At 41.5% G+C, this 24,572-nt stretch overlaps 1 protein-coding gene across 3 annotated transcripts in view; it reads right to left on the bottom strand.

The window, feature by feature from the left end:
• Positions 1-24,572, bottom strand: part of LOC149441927 (uncharacterized) — a 44,380-nt gene that overhangs the window by 4,583 nt on the left and 15,225 nt on the right. The window contains exon 1 of one of the 3 annotated variants that reach the window (XM_089656755.1): positions 3,962-4,673. The exons of 1 other annotated variant lie outside the window; for it this stretch is intronic. The gene's annotated coding sequence lies outside the window, so the exon portion shown is untranslated. Of the gene's footprint in view, positions 1-3,961; positions 4,674-9,795; positions 9,909-24,572 lie in introns of those variants that run through there. One more of the 3 variants, XR_016307270.1, reaches the window with a different exon arrangement.

The following is a 24,572-nucleotide window of genomic DNA, read 5'->3' as shown; positions in this document are numbered from 1 at the left end:
TTTTGGCACTATAAACAAAAAAATAGCAAAACATTTGAAAAAAAACGTTTTTCTTTGTCTCTATTTTAAAAGTTTGCAAACAGGTAATTTTTCTCCTTCACTGATGTGCATTGATGAGGCTGCACTGATAGGCAGCACAAATGGGCACTGATAGGCAGCACTGATGGGCACTGATGAGGTGGCACAGATAGGCAGCACTGATGGGCACTGATAAGCTACACTGATGAGGCAACACTGGTGGGCATTGATGAGGAGGCACTGATGATGCTGCACTGATATGCAGCAATGATGGGCACTGATGGGCAGCGCTGATTGGCAGCACTGACTGGCGGCACTGACTGACAGCATTGACTGGCGGCACTGCTGGGTGCAACTGATGGGTGGCACTGCTGGGCACTGACAGGTGGCACTGCTGGGCACTGGTGGATGGCACTGCTGGGCACTGATCATCACTGATGATCGGTGCAGATGATCTCTGTGTCATTTGCCAGTTATCGGCAGTACTTTCCTGTGACGGCGTGAGGAAAGTGCTGACGATAACCGGCAACTGTATGTACATTGTGATCTACTGTAACATTGGACACAGCTGACCACATGGTAAAAGGCCACTGTGATTGGCATTTTACCACATCATGTGATCAGATGTGTCCATAGGACACAGCAATCACGGAGAGCACCGGGTGCGTGCAGGAGGGCGCATTCTGAGAGGACGTCATATGAACTGGACAACAACGCTGTAGCTGTCATTCAGCTATAGCATGGTTGGCAAGTGGTTAAAGATTGATCCCCCACAGTGTGACTGGAGCTCCGCTTTAAGCTGAGGTTGCCAAACTATTGCAACCTTCAGGGGCATTCAGTCAGGAAATTTTCATTTGACATTAAACACAGTAGACAAGTTGCTTAGAATGGGGCACATCAGGGGCTCCACGCAGTGGCATCAGATTAATCTAGCACATATTCAAAGCACCTAATACTAACATCATAGTACATTGCAAAGAAGTGTATGTCCATTGCCAGGCTCTTTCAGCAATATTGCTCCATGTCTTGGACATTAGGGACAAAACATGCTTCTCCCTACTGCAAGAGAGGACTGTCACTATCTAGCATTCCCATTCTTACCCTTGTGGTACAGATACTATATACTATTTATAGGCATTAAATGCAGTTAATTAACAGCCAGTAGTTAACCAGGACTCAGCTGAAAGGAATGGGCACTGATCCAGCTTGGCATTGGCAACCACAACACTTACAAGATAGACTGCAAAGCCTCAAAGAGGAACACTTCCAAGCACCGTAAACTCCTGTCTCCTATCTCATCAGCCAGGGACAAGGGAATTCCCAACAGCTGCTATAAGGGGGCACTGGCATGTGATCTTTCACCTTTGGACTACAATTTTTTAGCTGGTATCAAGGAAAAAAATCGGTAGTGTTGTGGGAGAGAAAAATCTGAGCAATGTAGGGAGCTGTTTCTGCATTTAGATCCTTTAGGAGGCTTACAAATGTTTTGGAAGCCTAGGTTTGTTCAATTATCATGAGTATTTCAGACAGAAGATATCAGTCCATTACAATCTGAACACATGAAAGATGTGGGTCTGTGGCTGAATCTGTTACTCCAGCGAAGAACACTGTCTTTTAAAGACCCACTCCAGGCAACTAAAAAAATTATTTCTTGCAGTGAGACTGTGTCCACATTGCAAGGGTAAATAGATTGTCTAGGGGAGAGGAGAAACAGTTTTATTTACCTTAAATACATTAAAAATGCAGCGCTACTCATAAACATAAAAAACATGAATAAGTGTATACGTCCACAAATACTACAGTGATACACTGTGTGAAAATCAGTGAAATGTTACTCACCTAGTGCCAACATAAATAAGTGGAATCATGCATATAATACTGAATACAATACCACAAATCCGTGTGATAAAATTATGCCAAATAAACAGTGATGGTGACTAATAATAAATATGTGTCTCCACTACTAAGGAATATACATGCGATCTATTCCCAATGAACCACCAGACAAATATGTATCTCTTAAAAATAAAATACACATATATATAAAAAGCAAAAACAATAAATAAATATATATACAATCATATATATACAGGTGAAACTCGAAAAATTAGAATATCACGCAAAAGTTAATTTATTTCAGTAATGCAACTTAAAAGGTGAAACTAATATATGAGATACTCATTACATGCAAAGCAAGATAGTTCAAGCCGTGATTTGTCATAATTGTGATGATTATGGCTTACAGCTCATGAAAACCCCAAATCCACAATCTCAGAAAATTAGAATATTACATGCAATCAATAAAACAAGGATTGTACATAGAATAATGTCGGACCCCTGAAAAGTATAAGCATGCATATGTACTCAGTACTTGGTTTGGGCCCCTTTTGCAGCAATTAATGCCTCAATGTGGCGTGGCATGGAAGCTATCAGCCTGTGGCACTGCTGAGGTGTTATGGAAGACCAGGATGCTTCAATAGCGGCCTTCAGCTCTTCTGCATTGTTCGGTCTCATGTCTCTCATCTTTCTCTTGGCAATGCCCCATAGATTCTCTATGGGGTTCAGGTCAGGTGAGTTTGCTGGCCAATCAAGCACAGTAATCCCATGGTCATTGAACCAGGTTCTGGTGCTTTTGGCAGTGTGGGCAGGTGCCAAGTCCTGCTGGAAAATGAATTCAGCATCCCCATAAAGATCGTCTGCGGAAGGAAGCATGAAGTGCTCCAAAATCTCCTGGTAGACGGCTGCGTTGACCCTGGACTTAATGAAGCACAGTGGATCAACACCAGCAGATGACATGGCTCCCTGTGGAAACTTCACACTGGACTTCAAGCATCTTGCAGTGTGGGCCTCTCCATTCTTCCTTCATACTCTGAGTCCTTGGTTTCCAAATGAGATTCAAAAGTTGCTCTCATCAGAAAAGAGGACTTTGGTCCACTGAGCAACAGACCAGGTCTGTTTTTCTTTAGCCCAGGTAAGACGCTTCTGACATTGTTTGTTGTTCAGGAGCGGCTTAACAAGAGGAAAATGACATTTGAAGCCCATGTCCAGGATCCGTCTGTGTGTGGTAGCTCTTGATGCACTGACTCCAGCCTCACTCCACTCCTTGTGAAGGTCCCCAACACTTTTGAATGGCCTTTTCCTGACAATCCTTTCCAGGCTGCGGTCATCCCTGCTGCTTGTGCACCTTTTTCTTCCACACTTTTCCCTTCCATATAACTTTCTATTAATGTGCTTTGATACAGCACTTTGGGAACATCCAACTTCTTTTGCAATTACCTTTTGAGGCTTTCCCTCCTTATGGAGGGTGTCAATGATGGTTTTATGCATAACTGTCAGGTCAGCAGTCTTTCCCATGATTGTGATTCCTACTGAACCAGACTGAGAGACCATTTAAATGCTCAGGAACCCTTTGCAGGTGTTATGACTTAATTAGCTGATTAGAGTGGGACACTTTGAGCCTAGAATATTGCACCTTTTCACAATATTCTAATTTTCTGAGATTGTGGATTTGGGGTTTTCATAAGCTGTAAGCCATAATCATCACAATTATGACAAATCACGGCTTGAAATATCTTGCTTTGCATGTAATGAGTCTATCTCATATATTAGTTTCACCTTTTAAGTTGCATTACTGAAATAAATGAACTTTTGCACGATATTCAAATTTTTCGAGTTTCACCTGTATATATATATATATATATATAAAACCACCAAATCAGTGCAACATAAATGTGTGTAAATGTGCATACAAGTGAACAAAAACAGTGTAATCACACTCAATAAAGGATCAAACTCCAACGTCTGATCTGTGCTCATAAAGTCCAGTAAAGATGGATCATAACACTTTATCGCATGAACGATGACACTCGTGTTGATATTGTGTGACAGTAGATTTAACTGCTGACAGACGACAATCTGACCACCGGCTAGATAAGCCTCTCACCTTAAAACTTTGATCCTTGCAAGTCAAAGCGTTTTAGGGATCCCTCTCTTAGATCCTTCAAGTCTGCAGCCACTCCACTGATCTGCTCCCACCGCACACAAATCTCCTCAAACAGGTCAGCACTCAGATAATGGCTCCTCTCCAGATAGGGTCAGATACAGCGCCAATATCTCATTTGAAACATAAAACACATGCTTCCATAGTGTAATATGTTTATTTCCAATGAATAGGGCAAAGGACAAATAAAATACGCACTCACATGTATCTGCAGTAATCACAGCTCAAAACCTCATGCTTTTGGGTGTAGTCTGTATGCATGGGTATACAAAAAAGGTGTGCTAAGATGGCGTCAATGCCGGAAGTGTGTCACTACGTCAGGCCGACGCGTTGCGTCACAATCCCATGTGACTTCCTCAGGGCTGGTGTTCATAGCGATGAACCTCCCTTAAATGCACAGCGTCATAAGAGAAGTCTCCCCCGAGGGCGGATCCCTCACTCAATGGAGAATCCACCCTTGTCTCCTGCGGCCATGTTTTAGTAGCCCACAGGAAGCATCTACACTACCCGGCAATAAATACTAGTATATATATCAAACGGGGTCATAAATTAGATGCCTATCTCTAAGAGAATTCCTTCCACATATACCTATAATCATATATATATAAATAGGTAGGCGGATGGACACCTTAGCCCACAAATATAATCCATATACTCCTATCCATATTAGATAAAATCAATAAACATTACAAAATTGATTAAAAACTATAGGGTTTCATAATTAAAACTATAAATAAATATTTTTTAAAATAACTCCATACACATTATTCATGACACCTTTAATAAATAAAAAATATAAAATAAAAATAAATATAAAACTAAAAATATTTTTATTAATTATATTATCAAGCCCTGAGATCAATATGGTAAATAGATATCTTTTTAAAATAAATAAATATATATATTAATAAAACATATATATTTATAAAAATGGGATCCATATATATCTAAAAAAACTCCACCCCTATTAGGCTAATGAAAAACATACAAACAGCATCCAAAAGCTAGAGTGTACAAATAAACATAAAAACATAAATACAAATGACAATATTATTATAAAAATACACAATCTCCAAGCCAAAAAAAAGAAACATATACCACATAAAACATCCCTACTTAAACCAGATACTCTACTTCTACAAGACATCATACCCCAACATATTTAGTAATCTGAGATAAAACAATTTAAATCGAATTTGATATTTAATCCTTTAGGGGCATGTGTTTGCACAGTGTAAATCCACTTTGACTCTAATTTACTAAGGGAATGCACCTTATGGCTCCCCCTCCAATGTTTCTTGTACCCATCTCCCTCCTGCCTTTCATTTCCAAGCTCCTTGAGCGCCTGGCCTACAATCGCCTAAGCGCCCACCTCACTGATAACAACCTCCTTGACCCCCTACAGTCTGGCTTCCGTCCCCTGCACTCCACCGAAACCGCCCTACTTAAAATCACCAACGACCTCCTAACCGTCAAAGCCAATGGCCACTATTCTATCCTCCTGCTCCTCGACCTCTCCGCGGCTTTCAACACTGTTGACCACCCTCTCCTCCTTGCCAAACTGCACTCCCTTGGCATCAGGGACGCTGCTCTCTGCTGGTTCTCCTCCTACCTTTCCCAACGCTTCTTCAGCGTCACCTACAACACTGCCACCTCCCTCTCCCTCCCCCTCTCTGTCGGGGTCCCCCAAGGTTCTGTCCTGGGGCCCCTCCTCTTCTCCATCTATACCTCCTCCCTTGGCAAACTTATTCACTCCCACGGCTTCAATTACCACCTCTATCCTGACGACACCCAAATTTACCTCTCCACCCCCCACCTCACCCCCTCACTCTCTGCCCGCATCACCCACCTCCTAAACAACATATCAGACTGGATGTCGCTCCATTTCCTCAAACTTAACCTATCCAAAACCGAGCTCCTGGTCTTCCCCCCACCCCGTGCCCCCCCCCCATCCTTTCCATCACTTCTAACAACGCCACCATCTCTCCCACTCCACACGCCAAAGTCCTGGGTGTCACCCTGGACTCCCACCTCTCTTTCCTACCCCACATCCAACTGCTATCTAGATCTTGCAGGCTCCACCTCCGCAACATCTCCAAGATACGCACATTCCTCACCCCAGACACCACCAAACAACTCGTACACTCCCTCATCATCTCACGCCTGGACTATTGCAATTCCCTTCTCACTGGCCTACCCAAACGAACGCTATCCCCACTCCAGTCGATCCTAAACTCCGCGGCTAGACTCATCCACCTTACCAACCACTCCACATCTGCCTCCCCCCTCTGCCAATCCCTTCATTGGCTCCCGATTGCCCAACGCATCAAATTCAAACTGCTAACTCTGACCTACAAAGCCATTCACAACGCTGCCCCAAACTACAAAACTGACCTGATACCCAAATACTACCCTACCCGTGCCCTCCGCTCCTCACAGGACCTCCTACTCTCTAGCTCCCTGGTCTCCTCCTCCCACGCCCGATTGCAGGACTTCTCTAGGACTTCCCCCATCCTCTGGAACTCCTTCCCCCAATCCATCAGACTGTCACCTACCCTCCTCACCTTCAGGCGCACCCTGAAAACCCTCCTCTTCAGAGAAGCCTACCCCAACCTCACCTAACACCTGACCTCACCTTACAACTAACCTCCTCCACTCCTCCCACCACTCCACCCCCCACAGCCATTTTCTCCTGTACCACCTTCCCCTCCCTCCTAGATTGTAAGCTCGAAAGAGCAGGGCCCTCGAACCCCTCGTGTATTGTATTGTTACTGTCTTGTCTCATGTTCTGTCCCTCCTGCTACTGTACAGCGCTGAGCATACCCTTTGGCGCTATATAAATACTGTATAATAATAATAATAATAATAGTTAGTAATTCCCCAAAATTTCAGGTCCGTGGGATCCTTATTATGATGCTTTGAAAAGTGCTTCGACACACTATGTTTTGGAAATCCCTTTTTAATGTTTTGCACACGCTCACGCAATCTGACCCAAAGGGGTCTTTTTTTTCTCCCCACATACTGTAAACCGCAACTGCACTGCAATGCGTAAACGACCCCCTCAGTCCTACATGAAATAAATTCATCAATATTATACTCTTTTGCTTTTACCAGATGACACAAAACTATTCCTTTTCCGATTTTTTCCTTTTGTGGCTTTGCAAGCATAGCATGTCCTACACGGGAAGAAGCCTTTTTGATCTAGAAACGTTACTTATTTATTTTTAATGGGAGGGTCAAGAACACTTTTAACTACTCTATCCCTCAAAGATAGGGCTTTCCTATATCTAAATATTGGGAACTCCGATATTAGATCCTTTAAAACAGGATCAGCTTTTAATAATGACCAGTGTCTTTTAAAGATAGTCTCCACCTTTCTATAATTAATATTAAAATCTAGACAAACAGCTAATTGATCTACAAGATCATCCTTTTTCTCTTTATCCTTAAGAAATGAGTTTCTATCTGTATTCCCTATTTTTTGGGTCACCTCATTAATTTTGGGTTGAGAATATCCTTTGTCCACAAATCTTTGACCTAGTTCTTTTACCTGGTGATAAAAGTCTTCCTGTGTTGTACAATTCCTCCTAAGTCTGATCACTTGACCTTTTGGTACATTAAGTAACCACGGTGGATAATGACAACTATCATGCGGAATACAGCCATTCCTGTCAACACTCTTAAAAAATGTCCTGGTGGTGATCCTCCCTTGCTTAATCTTAATATCCAAATCTAAAAAACTAATTTGTTCCTGATCATGTTCCCAAGTAAAATGAATATTTTTGTTATTAACATTTAAATTATTTTAAAAAATGTAATAAATCCTCTTCTTTACCTTTCCATAATAGGATAACGTTGTCTAAATTTTTTTTTATACATAATTAATTCGCTTGGGGGTTCCAAATATACCGCCTCTTCCTCCCAATGTGCCATAAACAGATTAGCCACACTAGGGGCAAAACGAGCCCCCATCGCCACACCTTTAATCTGGTTATAAAAGGAATGATAATAATAATTGGGTTTGGGGTAATAAGGTTTAAAAGGTGGACGATATGGCTTCCCATTCATATTACTCCTACCCTGTGGTTTCTTATGAAACGAACCCCCATTCTTGGGCCTCCATCCATTGTGTGGTGTATGATATCTTAATATAAGATGTTATAGTGAGCGCAACTTAAATGCAAAAAACGTATAGATGTGTATACACAAAAAGTGTATAAATGCATATACACAGAGAATGTTACTGAGCAGCTGATACACCGAAAAGGTAACCAAATAAAACCTCCAATCAGACATATATGTTAAGTAAAATGGTGCAGCGCTAAATACTAGAGCACAGTTAATATACACAATATATATACATGCGTGATATCACTCTAAGGGTGATCAATGAATATAAAAGTTCGATGCAATAGTGCGGATCATATAAAGATCCTAATTCAAGGTGAGTGGACGTCCTGATCCAAGGTGTGATGATAGGTGTGATCACACAAATAGGTGAAAAACGCACTCACCAGATGTGCGTTTAATACACGCAATATGTAATCCTGCGTCACCAGGCAAAGAAACGATCATCAGATCCCAGATCAGATTGTACCCAGATCACCATCCCGACTCCACGGAAGTAAGGTCATCCGAAACCGCTACCAGGTATCACCACCAGGGTCCTGAGTCCTCCAGACGGGCACAGCTTTTTACGTCAACTGCTGTTTATCAACACAGCTGACCTTCTCTTTTCCCTGAGGTTATGTTACTCCATGTGCTGGCGTCCATCTTGGAATCCAAGATGGACGCCAGCACATGGAGTAACATAACCTCAGGAAAAAGAGAAGGTCAGCTGTGTTGATAAACAGCAGTTGACGTAAAAAGCTGTGCCCGTCTGGAGGACTCAGGACCCTGGTGGTGATACCTGGTAGCGGTTTCGGATGACCTTACTTCCGTGGAGCCGGGATGGTGATTTGGGTACAATCTGATCTGGGATCTGATGATCGTTTCTTTGCCTGGTGACGCAGGATTACATATTGCGTGTATTAAACGCACATCTGGTGAGTGCGTTTTTCACCTATTTGTGTGATCACACCTATCATCACACCTTGGATCAGGACGTCCACTCACCTTGAATTAGGATCTTTATATGATCCGCACTATTGCATCGAACTTTCATATTCATTGATCACCCTTAGAGTGATATCACGCATGTATATATATTGTGTATATTAACTGTGCTCTAGTATTTAGCGCTGCACCATTTTACTTAACATATGTGTATGATATCTTCTTTCCCCTTGTGGGTAATGCATTTGGGGATTCTCTTTTACTTGGTTTCTATAAGGCACTGGATTTTGATAAACCTGCCCCTTAGTGGATTCTATTCGTACTTCCTTCACAGGTGTAGTATTAGCTGAACTAAAATCTGTTTCTCCATTGGAGGATTGCCATTTAAACTTGATCTTTATTATAATCATTCACATCTCTTTGATATTTTTTCATCTTTTTATTTTTCACTTCTTGATCTGTTTTTTCTAAATTCCTATTAAGTCTTTTTGCAAGATTACCCATTTCTGGGGAATCTTTCATGGGTTCCATTTTTTCTTTAATATCTAAAATCTGTGTCTCTAAAATCTGCATCTTCTTCTGTTTTCGTTTTAATAAAAATCTAATTAATTCCAAACCCTGTTCATGAAAAAAATTAAACCATTCATCTTTTGACTCTTGGTCTGTCAATCCATCACTTATGGGGACATCCCACCAGTTTTACTTAACTGAACCTTTACTCCCCTGCAGATGGTGCCCCCCCTGCTCGGTCGGTGGACTGCTTCTCTGCGTCATCAATTCCAATGTAGGGCTATGGACTCTGCTTTGGTCATGAAGGTGTCAGGATCCTAGAACACTGGAAAGTGAAGAAGAGGAAGCCGCTGAGACCCATCTAGCTGAATCAGGCAAGTAAATCTCTTTTTACCCCAGACCAATATAAGAAATTATTTGCAGCCCCACTGCAAAGGATCATTTTTTAGTTGCCCAGATTCAGGCTTTAAGACCTGCTATCAACCAGGCCACCAACACTGTGTTGAGGAAGGGTATGTGTTTTTCACTTAATGAGGGCCAGTGCAAATGGCCAAATTCATGTTGCTACTGCCATGAGTGCTCCTTTTGCAATGGCTCTTACTCCCTTATTCACTGTTTTAAATAAAAAAGAATCTACCAAGTCAGTATGGAACAAAACAACAAGGAAGGTTAGAGGGCCCTTTATCCCTTTTATTAAACCCCCATTCTGCAATTTAGGTTACCCCCCCCCGGCTTACTTATCAAGGAACTAAACAGCTATAGACTGATTCAACACCCTTCATCCCCCAAGGGTTCATGGCTAGATTATATTTTTCTCATTTTTGTTTAGCACCCTTGTAGACAGGTTGCTAATTTAGGTTATGGAAATTTAGTTCTTGTAGTTCTCCTGTAATCTAGTGTGATTGCATTAGACTGCTATGAGCTCTGCATGCTGCAGGTTTGATTGCTTCCCCCTGTTTTCTGGAAGGTTCCAGAACATAGTGGGTTAGGAGAGTCAAATAGGCAGCCTGATTATTTATGTGGTTCCAGCTAAACAGCCAAACCCTGCGGGAGGGTGCCCAGAAGGTGGCTGGAAGAGTGCATAAATAGTTTGGTGCTTGAGGCAGCAGAGTTCTTGTCCAGGAGAAGATCTCAGCCTGAAGGGCTTCTGCCCTACTGGGCAGTCTGGCCGTGCTTCTGCATTTGCTCACCTAGCTCTCAGCTGAGTTTGCTGGGGGGGGGGGGGGGCTATTCTATTGAACTTTTCTGGATCTGACTAGGGGATTTCCTTTTGGGGATCTGGTCTGAAGAATTCATAGGAGAAATGTCTGGCAGATATTGGAAAGAGGCATCCAACTATCCAGAGACATTTGTGAGTAGAAACTGGTATGTGAGATCCCAGTGCAGTGTCTGTGTGCTGCTGCTATCCCTCTTGCATCAGAGTCAGCTTGTACTAAAACTGGACATTGCTCACGGTGTCTCTGCGCAGCTCAGCCCATCATTTGCTGCTGCATGGACTGTGCTAAGAAACTTTAAGAGGAAGATAGGTATCCTCAAATTACTACTTAACGTCACTAGAGTATTCCACTGTTACCCTGCACCCAGGGATAAAGCATCAAAAAGGGATACCCCTAGACTAATCATTGAGCCAGTGGTGTGACTGAGACTGTGTGCCTGGATGCTAGTGCACTTACTGGGGAAAGAACCTTGGGATCAAATCAGTGGGCACTTTAGGCAGGGTACACTACATTTGGAATGGGTGGTGTCTTCCAAATCTGGTCAAAATTCTGTTATCCATTATCTGGATGAATTCTTTTTTATGCCCCAAAAAGCTTTGATGCCCCTTTAGCTTTAGAAAAAAAGCATATTTCCAACTGCTTGCATTGAATTCCTGGGTATTACCAGGCTAGGATTGGGCTAGGATGCAGTTTAGGCTTACAGCTGGAAAACTTAAAAAAATTGCTACCCCCATCTGCAGCCTGTTGAAAAAGGAAAAAGTTTGCTAAAAGTGGTATTAAACCCAAAAGTAAACATTTATTATATTGCAGCTTACATTGCAGCTTGATTCTTAGATGCAATCACTGCTTTTTATTTTGTAGGCTTTCTGGTGATCCAGACAGTAAGTCTGTTCTTTTTCAACAGAACAAGCTCTCCTGCAAATGTATCAGTTAAGAGTGTTGAGAAAAACAATTTACCACTGACAGGGGTGCTTACAATGAGCATTTATTTATTCAATCATTTATTCAATTATTTGCAATCAGCATTTATTTATTCACCAAAAACTATTATCCCAAAAGTATAGTGTTGGCTTCAATTTATTAGAAACCTAAATCTGCTAGCAAATCTAACACTGCCCGTCCCCTAGGCTGAAATTGCTGCTGTCTTAATCCAGAGCAGGGGGCACTCTAGTCCCGTTGGTGTATTACTGGCCAAATCACCAGGTGTAAATAGAGGAAAAGAAGTCTAAAAAAGAAAACTAACCTAGCCACCACATCTATGGATAGATAAGCTGCAATATATAACATTTTTGGTTTTGCTTCTATCCCTGCTTTAAATTATGCGGCATGGGTCATGTCGATGTACAGAATTTCTCTGGAAGATAATATTTGGCTACACCTGGCCTTAAATCCCCTTTCTTGTGTGCCAGATTGAATAAGTAACTAAAGGAATACATGGTTCGTCCAATTTCTAATTGTCTGGAATGGAAAGTTAGAATGGAAGGACAGTTTTGTGTTAAATAAGGATTTGCGTTTGTCCATGGATGCAGCCAGATCTGCCAGCTTCAGTCTAATCTGTAAAAGACACTGGTGTTGTGGAGCTTGGCCACAACCCTGGGTGGATAGGAATTTGGCAAATAACTTTTCCTGATAGATGCCACTGTGGCAATCTGGAATCTTGGACAATGTTTTTTTTTAGAGGCAGGAGAATCATCCTGCAGTCTATCAATGAAGGGGTAATTTTTCCAGTTAATTGCCTATCTTTATGCAGCCTCAGTAGTGTAGCATGTGTTCTCTCAGTAGGGGGGCAAAAGTGTTCTTTTGGTCCCTCTGTTAAGGAGTAATGTTGATGGCAATACCACGATCTGCCTGCCTGCAGGATTGTCTGTTCTGCTTGTCAGTGATACAACATCATCTTGATTCTGGACTCTGTAGCATGGTTGCCATGAGGCCTCCTGGATAGGGCGTCCACATCCTTATTTCCCACTCTGGGGCACTACTTTAGACTGAAACTAAATCCAGATAGGGCAGCCAGCCACCAGTGCCCTATGGTGTATAACTTGCCAGTGGTTAGCACATATGTCAGTGGATTGTTGTTCTTCACCATGAACTCTGTTCCATACAGGTAGTCTTTCAGCCTATCTACAACCGCCCACTTCAAAGAAAGAAACTCCAGCTTGTGAGTTGGGTAGCTCCTCTCAGAGGAGGAAAGAGCTCGGCTTACGAATACCACAGGCCGAAGTAACCAGGCATGTTCCTGATACAACACGGCCCCAAGGCCCTCTCGATTGGCATCAATGTGTAATTCGTTGGGCTTGGAAGGGTCTGTATAAGCCAACACTGGAACCTGAGTCGGGCATTGCTTTAGCTTGATGAAAGACTGTTCACACTGTTGAGGCCATTGTCCACTGATGGGGTTACGGGGCCTCTGTGGGCCCTTTGTCAGAAGGACCTTACCTGACTCACTGGCTTCTCCTTCAATATTCTTCAGATGTTCTGTGAGGGGTGCAGCAGTCTTGGCAAATACCTCAACAAACCAGCGGTAATATGAACGGAATTCCAGAAACAACCTCAATTCAGTAACATTGTTGGCCTGGGGCACAACGTCATAATCATTCTTAGAAAACCTCTTCTGCCAACATGGCAATCTAGCTTTTACTGTCTGTTTCCACTCTTCTGACAAAAGGAGAATCCTGAAGACCAAAACTTCCTCCGACATGGTCATCGAGCATACAGCATTCAAAGTTCAACAAGGCTTTTCTACAGCTGAGTCTGCATAGCTGAACTGCAGAATACTGCCATCTTGTGTTCACTTCACTTTGTTGCAACATCTGGTCTAGCTGTGCTTTAAAAAGAGCATCTGCCTATGTCCCAGGAAAATCTAATGTAACAGTGGACACTCTATTGTATTTACAGCTTTATTCATTTGAGTTACTTTTATAACACTGACATGTTTTCACATATCCACATCAGTCTCTGCCCTCAAAGAGCTTACAATCTAAGGTCCCTAACTCACAAACATACACGTACTTGGGACACATTAGACAGGAATCTTTTACCTTACTAGCATGTTTTTGTGTAACCAGATAAAACATATGCAGGCACAAGAAGAACATGAAAACTCCATGCAGCAGTCACGGTTGGGAATTAAACTGAGGACTCTAGTGCTGCCAGGCAGAAATGCACAATTTCAAGAGGTTGGAACCAGATGTAGACCAGGAAGGTTTAAAATATCTATGCAATTTGATGCAAGCATAGTTATGCAGAGTATCAAAAATCACTAGTGCCCAAAACATGAGCTGGGTACTTATGTCTATGGGTTCAGTGGTGGCAATTTTTGTGCAGTTTGAATAATGACATGCCACATAATTTGGAAATTGCCAAAATAATAGCAGTGTGTTGAAAAAAGTGAATAAAGCTCAATATCCTTCTAATAGCTTTTATTTCCATACACACAAATGCATCGGGAACACTAAACATTCTATTCCAAATCAAAACATGAAGAAAAATATATCAAATTTGTGTTGTTCCTCTAAAAAAATTGAAGAAAAGTGAATATTAGACTGTTCAAAAAAAATAGCAGTGTTTGTATTCTTCTTTACAAACTCAAACATTCACTATATAAACTGAAAAATGTTTGAAGATTTTGCTTTCCTTTGAATCACTTAATTAATATTTAGTTGTATAAACACTGTTTCTGGGAACTGCTGTACATCTGTGTTGCATGGAGTCAACCAACTTCTGGCACCTGTGAACAGGTATTCCAGCCCAGGATGATTGGACTACATTCCACAGTTCTTCTCTATTTCTTGGTTTTGCCTCAGAAACTGCATTTTTCATGTCACCCCACAAGTTTTCTATTGGATTAAGATCCGGGGATTGGGCTGGCCACTCCATAACGTCAATCTTGTTGGTCTGGAACCAAGATGTTGCACGTTTACTAGTGTGTTTGGGGTCGTTGTCTTGTTGGAACACCCATTTCAAGGGCATTTCCTCTTCAGCATAAGGCAGAATGACCTCTTCAAGTATTTTGATGTATTCAAACTGATCCATGATCCCTGGAATGCGATAAATAGGCCCAACACCGTAGTATGAGAAACATCCCCAAATCATGATGCTTGCGCAACCATGCTTCACTGTCTTCACAGTGTACTGTGGCTTGAATTCAGTGTTTGGGGGTTGTCTGACAAACTGTCTCCGCCCACTAGACCCAAAAAGAACAATCTTACTTTCATCAGTCCACAAAATGTTGCGCCATTTCTCTTTAGGCCAGTCAATGTGCTGTTTGGCAAATTGTAACCTCTTCAGCACGTCTTTTTTTCAACAGTGGGACTTTGCGGGGGCTTCTTGCAGATAGCTTGGCTTCACATAGGCATCTTCTAATTGTAACAGTACTCACAGGTAACTTTTCCTTGCCATTTTGGCTATTCTTCTATCCATTCGAATGGTAGTTTTTCACTTTCTTCCACGTCTTTCAGGTTTTGGTTGCCATTTTAAAGCATTTGCAATCATTTTAGCTGAGCAGCCTATCATTTTCTGCACTTCGTTATATGTTTTCCCCTCTCCAATCAACTTTTTAATCAAGGTACGCTGTTCTTCTGAACAATGTCTGGAACGACCCATTTTCCTCAGAATTTCAAAGAGAAATGCACTGTAACCAGCATGTACAACATTTGCTGCCTTCCTTCCTTAAATAAGGGCAATAATTGCCACCTGTTTTTCAAAGAATGAATGACCTCACTAATAGAACTCCACACTGCTATTATTTTGAACATGCCCCTTTCAATTAGTGATTCAATTACACAGAATCAGCAGCATGCATGTCATGACTGTTGGGTCTGTTGGATTTCTATTAATCTACTACACATGCTAGTAAATGATTTGCCATGTAGAAATATCATTTCTACCAAAAACAGTGATTGATCAGGTTAGTGATGTCTGACTGCTATTATTTTGAACACAACTGTACATGCTAATGCAAAAGTCCCATGCGATTCTCAGGAAATCAACTGTAATGCTGGACAATAGAAGGCCATTTATTCAGGAGGTTTTGTTTAGGCTCCATGCAGTAGCAGGCAGTGTTTGTACTTCAAGTTATTAGGTGGGTCTTTTCCAGGCAGCATTTGTGTTTGCCTTTTTCAGTGTTTTGCACATTTTGGAAAATATTTTTTGATATTGCTGTGCAAATGCAGATCAAGAAATCAAAAACATAGTAGGGGGCCAATGGATCATTGGACAATTTAATAAACTTTTTGGGGATTGGTCCTGTGTCCTATGAAAAGCATGAGAACGTTCCTCTCAATCAGATCAATGTTAGGCAGCCTGCATAATTGTTGGCAGCCTGTATTGCTAGCAGCAGCCCTATCCTAATCAGCTGTAGGGTAATAAATCTGGCCACACTGTTTAGCAGCCTGTGCTGCTGGCTGCAGCCCTGTCTTTCTCAGCTATGAGGTAATTAATCTGGTCATACGCCTCCAGCTCTGGGATTTGTCTGTGGCTTAGGAGGTGCCCTATTTAAGTATTATCAACCTGTGCCTCAGTGATAGCGTTTCCCAGCAAGTGTGTGGATGGGGCTACTCATGCTGCACTTGGGGGTAACTTTTGTCTTGCAGTACACATGCTCACCAATGCTCAGGACCAGCAGGGGACCACGTTAATGTGCGAATCAAACATTATGGCAGTTCCCTAGCTTTGAAATGAGAAGTGTCATTACACACCACTGGTAGGTGCGCTGGACCAGTGGAGAGGGACACCACTGAGCCCATTCCCTCTCCACTGGTCCAGCACACCTACCTACTCCCAGTGACAGAATGGGTTCCTGATGCACACCCAGCATGGACCCCATGCACACACTTGTTATCACTTTCAATCCCTTACCATATGGCCAGACTGACATCAGGAGAGGCATAATTCATCCTAAAACATTTTCATTACACCTGTTTTCCATGTGCAACAGCCATTACCCTTGATCAGGTCTTTTTCTGGAGAGCACACACCTCCCTTCTCCCCAGTGGCACTGAGTTTACTGCTTACACTGGATTCCTGGAGAGGGTGAGGCTTAGTGGCAAAGCCCAGAGGACTACACTGGGCGTTATTACAGGCCTCTAATAGCAGTACCATGCTAATAATGCTGGGTACTGGCTTGAGTGGCAGTGGGAGACAGCCCAGATCCATGGGACACCAGGACTGTGTTAGAATCTCGGGACAGTCCAGCAGAATCCAGGACTGTTAGGAGATATGTCTACCACTGCCTACAGTACATTCTTCTGTGGGTCTGTTAGCAAGACTCATGTCCAGAATATATAATGCAAGTAAGTTGAAGTACGTCATCACTATATACCCAGTCTGGGGCACTTGCTCACACAAACAGGTTTTTTGGACATTCGGACAGTTCGCCATTGACTAGATTCCAGTGCTTACGAAATGCCTGAAGGCAGTGTGGTTCATAGATTGAAATTTCTTCTCTGATTCTTTTGGCATTGGTGTGGCAACTAAGGCAGCACAATATTGTTTGTATCAGAATGTAATCAAAAAGCTGGGTAGTCAACAGTAGAAGAGATTCAAAATTGATATTAAGCCTAGCTTCTATTTAATGTTCTAGATTAAAAAGTGGTTGTTTGGATCATTGGCCAAAGTTTAATCTTCTGGGAGCAGAGACACTCTGTGGGAAGAATATATATAGACAATTTATCCATGCACCAGGGGTTTTCCAGATGTTCTAGAGGGGCAAGGTGGTATAAGGTGGGGTTATTTAGAAAATAGTTTAACAAGGAGATATAGGGAATGGCCAGTTCCTGATATCTTTACTATACAACTATTTATGATGCGAGGGGATCGATCTCATTTTAAAATGTTTTCCCCATAAACTCCAACCATTTTTTCAGAGATTTTTAAATGTATGTCTTCCATTTGTGGTTTCTAGTATTGTCACTCTGAATTAGAGGATGGAATTCCTAGGTTGTATAGACAAGATGCTGTTCATCTCTCAGACATTGGGCTAGATATTCTGAACCTTGGATTTTAAAACTGCCATGGACAAACTGAGGTTTTGTTCTGAATCATTATATCAGTGTTGCTGTGGTATGTTTTGGATTTTCTACCTAAACAATAGATATTCATGTGGTGTTTAATGTTCAAGTTGTATAATTAAAAAGTTGTAATTTAGGTAAACCAATAAAAAATGCAGCCGACAAGTTCTATGCCAAAGTGTCTTCTGCTTTTGTTTTTTTGGATTTTGAGAAGGGTTGAGGTAGTGTTTGATTATGAAAGAGGGTGTCAATTGTGGTCTCATGTTAGGGGGGCAAGGAATCAATATGCCCTCTCCACCTAGGACAGCATGAACCCTCTGGAATTTTCCCTCCCCGTCCCCTTGGCTCCTTTTCTTTCTCCACAGGGAATGTGAGCATTCTGGAAGAGACATTTGGACAAAAGCCTTATCTGATTTGTGGATGACCCTCATTTAACCCTGCCAGAGCCATTCTAGCCATTCTAGCATTTAAAAAATAATCTTTGTCAGAAAGATCACTTAAAACCCCCAAAACATGGGGCCATATACAGTAATAGCCAGTGTTGTTACCTTCCCACCGACCCTGTCCGATGGTGCAGCATTTGTTTATGTGGTTTCTCACTTTCACAGTTTTAAATTAACATGCTAAGGCTGCAACAAAAGTACTACAAGCAGTAGTTATTTGTGTGCTGTTTATTATTCAAGTTATAAAATTAAGAAGTTTTATTTTTTTTCACATAAACCAATCATAAAAGCTACTGCCAAATTTTATGCCAAAGTGGTTTCTGTGTGTGTTCATATAGGTTCTGGGAAGAGTTGAGGTGGTGTTTGGGTACGGATGGGAGTGTAATTTGCAGTTCCATGTCAATGCCTGGCAAGGGCTATCCTAAAATTGGCCATACGTGGATCGATATTTGGCCAGTTCAGCATCAACTGGCTGAATTTCGATCCATGTATGGCTGTTCCCATTCATAAGTCAATCTATCAATCGATTTTCATGAATGGGCTTGTTAAAAAAATTTCCACTTGCTGAAGACATGCAGCAAATGGGCTGCATCTCTGACCAGTGTATTCTGATAGCAGGGGAGCCCTGCTGCCAGAATACAATGGCACAATGGGGAGGTTTTTCCCATCCACTTTGAATGTGCAGTGTGCAGATGAGGATTTCAACTTAGTTTTTCAGCCAACTGAATGAAAAAAACTGAGCCATGTATGGCCACCTCAAGATGTTGCTGGAGCACCATGACAAAAGATACACCAGTCCTTTTAAAGGGGCTCCTTAGAGGCACAATCATTGCTGCTAGAGAGATTGTCTTGGGGATATTTAGCAGTGGTAACTTGACCACTCCATAATCTCCAAACAAAAAAGAAGTAACCTTGATGACTACTACATCACATCCTATCACTGCAGGATAACAGTGGTCTACCCAGGAGCAGACTGACCATTTGAGCACTCGGGCACTGCCCCAGGGCCCAAGGCCAATGAAATGCCCCTGGTATCTTTTTTATAGGCTTTTATAAGTGTGGGCAAGGACACAGGGGCCCCATGATCCCCTATTGCCCGGGGGCCCCATGAGTTATCAGTCCGCCCCTGGGTCTACCCATACCATTTTGAATGATGTCAGACACAGCACCCAACCCCTGCTACATACTGAAGCTACTGTATATTCATCGCTACTTTTTAATTAATTTCATTATTTGAAAATTACAATTACAAATGTAGATGTTACTGTGCATAAAATATTAAATACATAATAATAATTTTAGAAATTAAAGTTTCCCATCCAGAGTGATTACCTTGAGAGCAACTTTATATGGACAAAGAGCTGTTCATGGAGTATAAAAATGGGGCTGAAATTGGATATTTAACCACTTGCCGCCCAGCCACTGCATGTTTTAAAATGCACTTTTACAAAACAGGTAGGGGGCGCGCATGAGGTGCGCCGCCGCCCTACCTGCACCGCCGATCCCGGCCGTGGGTGTCAGTTGCCGGGTCGCGGCCGGTCATTACCGGCTGTGTCCTGCCGATTAGCGGCAATCACTGACAGAGAGCAGGGCTGCAGTAGCTCTGCTTTCTGCCAGTTCCCTGACAGCTCCTGACACGCTGATCGGGAGAGAAGAGTTTATCTCTCCCGATCAGCGTGTCCCCATGCAGAACACACCCCTGCCCCCTAGTAAAACACTCCCCTCACACAGTTAACCCTTTCAGTGAATAAAAAAGTTAACCCCTTCCTCCCCAGTGCCATTAAAACAGTGTCAATGTTTTTTTTTTTTGCACTGATCACTGTATTGGTGTCACTGGGGACCCCAAGTCAGTTCCCCCCAGTGTCAGAATGTCCGCCGCAGTCCCGCCATAAGTCGCTAAACGCCGCCATAAGTCTCTGATCGTAGCCATTATTAGTATAAAAAAAATTTTTAAATCTGAGTATCTTTCCCGCCATTTGTAAATGCTATAACTTTCACGCAAACCAATTAATTTACACGTATTGGGTTTTTATTTAGCAAAGACGTTGCAGAATGCATTTTGGCCGAAATTTATGATGAAATTTGATTTTTAAATTTTTTTTACTGGACATGTTTTATAGCAAAAAGTCCATAATATTGTTTTTTTTTCTCAAAATTGTCAGCATTTCTTTTTTATACGCAAAAAATAAAATCCGCACAGGCGATCAAATACCACCAAAAGAAAGCTCTATTTGTGTGAAAAAAGGACATAAATTTCATTTATGTACCGTATTGCATGACCGCGCAATTGTCCGTTAAACTAGCGCAGCGCTGTATAGCAAAAAATGGCGTAAATTGCAGTATCTATACCATAGTTTGTAGACGTTATATCTTTCACACAAAGCAATCAATATACACTTATTGGGATTTTTTTTACCAAAAACATGTAGCAGAATACATTTTGGCCTAAATTTATAACCAACTTTGCGTTTACTATATAATTTTTATAGCTGAAAGTGAAAAATATAGTTTTTCTTCAACATTTTTGGTCTTTTTTTGTTTATAGCGTGAATAATAAAAAGTGCACAGGTGATCAAATACCACCAAAATAAAGCTCTATTCGTGTGAAAAAAGGACGTAAATTTAGTTTGGGTGCAGCATTGCATGACTGCGCAATTATCAGTTAAATTAGTGCACCGCCAAGTAGCAAAAAGAGGCCTGGTCATTAGGGGGGGTAAATCCTCAGGAGGGCAAGTGGTTAAAAAATGTCAGTAAGTGAGCATTGACATAAGAATCTGATGGAAGAGAAGAATATGCTGCAACCCTACTCCTGTCTCCCACATGTGATACTAATTCAGTCCCAAAGTTCTTTCGTTGCCCCAAGAAGAACTGAGGAACCTGCCCATTGAGGGACCTTATAACAAAATATGACTATAGTGAAGTGTAACCCTCTTTTGGGGGGTATGACAGATGGCCCTCCCCAAATAGGATACTGAGCTAAACCTATAGGTAAATAAGAGAACTAGAACCTTTGCTAGTTGGAAGAGTGGGTTTGGTAATTAAGTTGGCAGTGCCTCTACCCAGGACAGGGCCTCTGTGAACAGAGATGATTCCCTTCCTGGGAAATTAACCAGTGATCTAATCAAAGTAGTGGGGAGCAGAGGATCTACTGCAACCAGCATATACCATTAACCATAACCATATAGATGCATATATAAAAATAATACAAGCTGTATAAAAGATTAATAATAGTACATACATCCACTGTACAAACAGGTATTATCAGCAATGGGCCCAACAAGAGTCCTGGTGGAATTGTGCACATATACCTGGATATACACAGTAATTACTGGAGATACCTCCATATGAATGTTGCAACAGAGTCCAGCTGCAGGGACACCTGCGCATCAACATGATGCAGCATTCATCTTGGTGTCAGAGACCTAAAGAAAAGATCTGTGGTGATGAGGAGACCCTTCGGACATTGTCCAACCAGCCTGGAATGTATTTTGTGCCTGCAGGAACTGTGGTGTGGTACTGGAACTCATTTAACCTATCTACTCTGCACTTAGTTCCTAGCGACATTTAATCTGTCATGCTATCGGACCTCTAACTACCAGAAGTGGTGATTTGACAATAATGAATTTACGAAACAGATCCAAACACTGGACGCCTAACCTGGCTCTAATCTATGCTAGCTATCTATAATATCTATGCTGGCTATTCTATAATAGAATAGAATAGAACAAAAACAGATTAGATTAGAATAGAATAAAATAGAACAAATATAACTGTCTTCCGAAATTCAAATTTCAAATCGATTTGACAATAATGAATATACGAAACAGATCCAAACATTGGATGTCTAACCTGGCTTTAACCTATGCTGGTTATCTAGCACTGTGCATGTGAGATAATAGAGCTCTCCATTGAAGCTAATGGAGAGCAGATCACGCTCTGTTAGCTTCTTCCCTGTCTGCAGCATACAGGGAAAGTAATACTAGAAACCGAAAGTAATGTTATACATGTCACTTCTGGTCTCTTTGCAACTAGGGGAGATCAATGTAGACATTTGCAATTCGTTACGAATCAAATTTCCGACAAAATTTTTGTTATTCACAGATTCGGATGTTCTAAATTTCTGAATCACAATAGTAACTAATTTCCATGAATCCGAAAAAATGATAATGCAATTAATTATCAGAATTTCAATTACAAAATGAAATTGAGGATTTTTCATCGTGCACAGCTCTAGAGATCAGCAAATGAATATTTACTGGTTTTTTTTCCCTTCCACCCAGCAGCACTCACCATGCAGGCCTTTGGGTCTGCAGGTGAGACAGTGGAGTCTGAGAATCATTCGGGAGATGCACAGTTTAAGGGGGCTTTCATAAGCCAACAGTTGGCTTGCGGAATGTAGCAATATGCTGTAGAATCCAGGAGTTTGTATAACCCACCACCCATTGTCACTGCACTAAGACATAGAGTGGTGGAAGTAAAAGGGTTAAAAATAATTAATCCCTGTCAAATGGGCTTTAATCCAGGAAACAATACTACATACAATAATAGAAATATGTTTTAACAATTGCAAATATTATATGACTCTGCTGGTACAAGGATATCAGTATCATTAGATACAGCCAAAACTTTTATTCCATATTATTCTAATATTACATATAAAAAATGTATTTACAATTATAGGGGTTGTCCAGGTAAACTTCATAAAATTTGGGACAGATTTTTGGATCAAGGATTTACATGTGTGGATATGGAGCTATAATTCCTGAATTCCATACAAAGAGCGGAGTTCCTATCCTTAAATCCCAGTCCCAATCCCAATATACATTACTCATTTTGAAATGCAGATGCTAATTTCAAATTTATGGTGTAGTGATAGTAGTTCATCTGCCTAAATGGAGTATGACCATATTGACATGGATGCATTTGCAGTGGGATTTTTTTTCTATTCTATTTTTTTCAACCCATTAAATTGCAATTAAATGCTTCTTTTGCATTTTTGTTTGATATTTTCTTTTCTGGCCCATCTGTTAGGTTATTCTGGGAGAAATTCAATATCAGTGTAATTTGTGTATAACTATGCCTTACAGACAAGCTTTGCATAGATGATATATCTTTCAGACACCTCTGTGACATGTATGACATGACATTGGGTCTCTCTGTATTTATGCGATTGTTCTCATACTTTTGTCCGTGCTTATACTATAGGATTATACAACTGCCATAAATAGTTTGTTTAAGTCAAAGAGAAGTGGCCCTAATTCTTACTTGGGTAGAGCATGTTCCAGCTCTGACAGCAGTGCATACCCCAGGTGTGGAAAATTGACAGATGGACTTCCTCAGTCACCAATGTCTGGACTTTGGAGAATAGTCTCATCACTCTGAGGTGTTTTAAGCTCTGTGCAACTGGTGGGAGTTGGCAGACTTGGACCTCCTGACTGCTAGGTTCAACAAAAAAATGGACAGATTGGTCGCCAGGACAAGACACCTTTGGACCTTTACAGTGGATAATCCAGTATTGAGATGGAAGGTGTTCCAATGGTAATTATTATTTCAATCTGACCCAATAGGAAGTGGTACTCAGACAAAGTCAAACTCCTGGCAGACTCGCTGTGGGCATTCCCAGATCATCTGTCCCAAGGATCAGTTTACAATTCTGCTTCTTAGTTGCTTACTTTAACTATTTGGCTGTTGAAATCCAAGACTTAAGAGACAAAGGCCTATTGGTCTCTGTCATTCCTAAGCTCTTAGAAGCTAGGAAATCAACTTCTCCTAAAGTGTACCGTCACACTTGGAAAGCTTACTTCTTCTGGTGCAAACCAGCAATTTCCATCCCAGGTAGTTTTCCTAGGTCGAATTCTGTAATTTCTCCAGTCTGGGCTAGACCAGCATTTGGCCTTGAGTACCCTCAAAGGTCATGTTTTATTCCTAGCCATCTGTTTCCAAAGGCCACTTGCTTTTCATCCTTTGGTGAAAGCATTCATGCAGGGTACCACTCACATCACCCCCAGTGCATCCTCCATTGGCTCCATGAGACCTCAACTTGGTTCTGTTGGATTAGCAAAAAACAGCCTTTAACCCTATCAGGAATATCCCTTTGTCTACTTTTACTTTTCTTTATGTTGCCTATCTTCTTGCTATTACCTCTGCAAAGTCTGAGTTAGCAGCCTGTATGTCCTGTTCCCAAACATCTTATGGAGGCCAATCTGCATTGTCTTGATGTTGTATGCACTGTTCGAATATACTTTTCTGCTGCAACTTCTTTTAGACAGTTTCATTCACTCTTTGTCATTCCTGAAGGCCCTCTCACTTCAATGTTTCCTTG

Source organism: Staurois parvus, unplaced genomic scaffold (assembly GCF_062004578.1).
Source record: "Staurois parvus isolate SC_StPar_1 unplaced genomic scaffold, SC_StPar_1.0 ptg000934l, whole genome shotgun sequence".
NCBI classification, from domain to species: Eukaryota; Metazoa; Chordata; class Amphibia; order Anura; family Ranidae; genus Staurois; species Staurois parvus.
This window is presented reverse-complemented; position numbering and strand designations above follow the sequence as displayed.